This window comes from Chiloscyllium punctatum, unplaced genomic scaffold, assembly GCF_047496795.1.
Source record: "Chiloscyllium punctatum isolate Juve2018m unplaced genomic scaffold, sChiPun1.3 scaffold_92, whole genome shotgun sequence".
NCBI lineage: Eukaryota > Metazoa > Chordata > Chondrichthyes > Orectolobiformes > Hemiscylliidae > Chiloscyllium > Chiloscyllium punctatum.
In genome coordinates this window covers 849891-854484 of record NW_027309826.1, presented here as the reverse complement: position 1 = coordinate 854484, position 4594 = coordinate 849891, and positions in this window count along the sequence as shown.

The following is a 4594-nucleotide window of genomic DNA, read 5'->3' as shown; positions in this document are numbered from 1 at the left end:
ATCTTTATTCTGTCAGTTTAAACAGACGAAAATATCTGTTTGATGCCAATGCAAGAGGATACTGTCTTTTTCTGTGCCTTTATAGTGGGGCATGCTCAGCATTGAAACGTCTGTTTTTGCACAAGCAGCGTTTGATTGCCATTCATACTGAGCAACATTAATACAGAAAACGCGTTTTCGAATTCCTGTGGTCAAGAGGTTCAGGCATTGCACATATGGACGAGAAATCTGGCTCTTAACGTGGCGCCATGGCTTAGCTGGTGAAAGCAGCTCCCATCTCACTGTCTGCCTGCTCATTGTATTGAAAGCTCGTTATTTCTCGCAAGTATTGTGTTGCTGATCGAGAAACTCAGTGTCCTGTTTGAATTGCTATACATTCTGATTTCGCGTTCCGGCTTCATTTTCCTGGTTTAAATCCAGTAGTGTATGCTGCTCTTTTTAACTACTATTTTAACCTGGAGATTCGTCCCGCCGTTCCACAAGTACTTCTGCTTCTCATCCTCTTATTCTCATTCCTTCATTCCCAGTTTTGTGGAAATTAAGTGGTGAGGCAGGAGACACTGCAGCATTTACGGGAAATGTTGTGGTAATGGCACTGACACCACGACATGATCACCCTCATTCTTTGCTGTCACCATTCATTCGTTGTACACCAACAGTAAATGCATCGTTGTTCTTCTTCAGCTATCATGTAATTACTTTCTTTTTCTGTTGGATAAGGAAATCAACTTTAACTTCGAAAGGGTCTTTCGATTTTGAGGAAGAAATGTCTTCTTGCCTCAGGTCGAAGTGACAGACGCATTATACAGAGAATGTGAGACTACTTCGACCGACTCCAGCCAGGCGTCAGAAAGCCTCTCAGCATTTCGAATCTCAAACTGTGTCTGAATGTCAGGCTTTTCAAGAGCAGAAATGGGAAATGAGGGATATGGACAGCCAGAGAGTCGGAGAATGTGAAAAAGGCCCAGGAGGATACAGAGACAAATATAGAAAAAAACAAAGACCCATATTGAGCCAGACTCTGAAAGAAAAAATTCTCCATTCGGCGTGACTGCTAAATAACGGAAACTAAAACGAAATGTAGCCATTAAAACATAGCCTTCCACCAGCTCAGGAAAATGAATGTAGCATGACAGCTGATTAAGTCCTTTTAAGATTGTAAATTCAATGTAAATTCAAGACTGACTTTGATAAATATCCTGATTCGACAGGTAAGATTATCATTTTCCCAACAGTATAACCTAGAAATCTATAACTAACCTGTTTCCTGTCCATCTTAAGAAAAAGAAAACCTGTTTCTCTCCACAGATGTTGTCAGTTGTAGCGGGTTTCTCTATCAGTTCTCGTTTTTAGTTCATATTTCCAAAACCTGTATCTTTTTGATTTTTGACAACCTGGCACAAAACCAAGCATTACCAGGTTCGGACCAGTGGTAAGAAATACTGGTACCACGATATATTTGCACAATGAAACATGCATTCCCTGTCCGAGTACAGAACCAACACTATTGCGGTTAGAGTTCCAAATCCTAACTAAGAGATTACACGGAATGAAGACAGACGCTCTTGCGCTTATTCTCAATGAAATGGATTTTCCATTTCTTTTCTGATCAGTTCCACTGCAGATTGGTTTCTACTCGTCTTCAAGTTTTGCAGAATGGAAAATCCCATTTGGCCATTTGGTGCAGTCTGGTTTAAAGACATTCATCTATTCTATTCCCAGTTTCCAGCTTTGGTCCATAACCTTATGTGTTCTGATGTTTCCAGTGCAAATGGCAGTGAGGTTCTCGCTTTGATCTTCGATGACACAAAAATGGGATTGAAGTTTGACATACTCACACTGTGTTATTCCCCACGTCGTGTCTCCCACAGAAAGAGACACACAGACACATTCCCCGAGAGTGGCAGAGTTCTCAGGATTTGACCAGCTCCTTGTGCTTCACTTCAGATGTCCGCTCCAACATGCAAGTTCACTCACCAAAAGGCAACTTTTGCTTAAACCAAAGCCAGTTCTATAGACAATGAGAGACGTTGATCTGAGCTCTAATTTGAATTGGACGAAAGAAACTGTAAATTGGAAAACCCAAACCCTTCCATTCCGGACAGACAACAGGAATGGACTAGCACGTGCATTCTCGTGATTTTAAATGCGAACCGACAATCCCCTAATTCGATGTCAGGCGTGTTACCAATTCCGTCACTGACCCAAAGACCAGGACTGGCTGTGACAGTTTGTATATACGTAATGTAAACGTCCACATCAGGGAAACAACATTCACAAGGTGAAAAATCAGCAAACATAATCACCGTCACTGTTTCACTTGGAATGCCCCACTCTGTGAAACATTTCCTTTCACTGTACTTTCATACTTGAAGTTTTTTACCTTCCAGAGCCTGAACTAATTCAGCGAGAACCCACTGGTCATTTCGGGCCCGTCATCCGGAATAGGGCGAGTTGAACGTTACCTTTCTTGCTGCCAACACATCAGCGCAGCTCAAAACGAGCTCTTGTTAGCATCAGTCTTTGCTTAACTTGCTGCAGTATATCTGCTGAACAACAGCAGATTATCACAGCATTGCCTTCTTCACATTGAAACCAAGGGTGATAATATGAACCGACTTGGAAACTTGGAGAGAGAAACACTGCTGACGAAGACGATTATGACGTGAAGAGCAGGCACTAGAGTTTGTACAGGTCCCAAAGGCTACTGCAGTATCAATGGACATCCCTGCATACGGGTCTGAGTTTGCATTGCCCAGAACAGGCTTTCATTCCCAGTCAGGAAATGAAGATTTAATTCTCTTCTTGTGAATTATCCGAATGAAAACTAATTCCTGGTTGCACGCAGAAAATACACACTGATCCTGCCAGAACAATTCAGTGATCGATCAGCATCTGTCTGGAAGGACAATGGCAGGAAATACAAGTGAAAACTATCATCGCAATTACCCCTCAAAGCTTCTCGCTTTTCCCAGTTGAAAATATTTCGCTGTTTCTTCAATGTCACTATGTCTAAATCCTTGCCTCATGCCATCATGCCTGTACCCCGCTACTGAGGACATCCAGGGTTCTGCGGAGTAACTCAAATTCTCAATGTCTCGAGTAATTAGAGATTGACGGTGCATCCCATCACATTGAGCAATGACTTTGTCCCAGTAATACGTTTCCAAAAAGCTGCAGTTTCTCAGGGAACACTTGCAAGCTGACGGGAATAAGTTGTGATTCGGAGATGCCGGTGTTGGACTGGGGTGTACAAGTCAAAAATCACACAGCACCAGGTTATAGTCCAACAGGTTTAATTGCAAGCACACTAGCTTTCGGAGCGATGTTCCTTCATCAGGTGGACGGCTCTATCGTAACACAGAATTTATAGCAAACATTTGCAGTGTGATTTAACTGAAATTATACATTGAAGTATTGATTGTCTGTTAAGCCTTTCATCTGTTAAAAGAAGTGAAACTATCACTGTATTCTATGTGTAAATAACAAAACCTTTTTTTTTTAAAAGTTGCATTCTCGGGTTAGCTGTTAACAATGGTAATAGCTAGACAATATGTTGAAGGTGTTAGCCCCCTGTGTTCTCTGTCTATGACCTGATGTTTAGATTGATTCCAATCCAAAAAGTGAGATCACAGAGTTCTACATAATTTCATGCAGTTTTGAGCTCAGAGTTCTACATGAATGTATGTGGTTTCTGAGCAAAGTGCAATGTAACTCTGAAAGTACCAAAAAAATTCACCACACAAAATATATGTGTGCGTGTGGGTCTTTGTCTGTGTGTGTGTCTCCAGCGAAACCAAAAACTGACAACTCATGAACAGAAGCAGAACTGACAAAGAGAACATATTTTCACACACACAGACTCATGAATGCTGTCTGTGAGGCAGAGCGAGTCGTCTGGGTCATGAGCTGCTCACACAAATTGCAGTGAGGCAATTCCAAATGGTGCTTTCAACGTACTGGCGCCTTAGAGCACCAAGACTTCCAGGAAAGTGCTCAAATAACATGAATCAGAATTGACTAACAATAAACCATGAAAAGTGAAGATTACCAATTACAGTCTCGATTAGATGAGGTGAACAATTGGGCTGATGTCTCCACCGGATCGAGAGGACCAATCACCAGCCTCTCTCATAGGACAGAAATTAAGGAAATTAGGGAAAAGTAACCAAGTTTCATGTCGCAATTCCCTCCTTTTCGCAACCACAACAGAAAACTGCGAGCAGATTTAATGTAGAACCTAATTTCACATCAACAGGGAAAGATATATCTCCATTCACTTTCAGAGAAACGGTGAAAAATGCAAAATTGTCTGGAATATGAAAGATTCGCGCTGCCTGTTTTTGCGTCACATATTATGCTGGTGGCCTTTCAGCTGGAGGGGAACGTGACAACTCGAGCAGAAGGGGAAACCAGCGTGGGCACTGACATGTTGGTTGTTTTCTGCTGTGCCACATCACAGCCGGGTTCGAAGAAATGACTGCTTTTATTTCTGTTCAACTTTAACAAAACTCATTCCTGCAAAACGTTGCCAGCTTAATCCATTAGCACACGTGGCCGCGCAGGGATGCAAACACAAGCCTTGTTAAGGAGT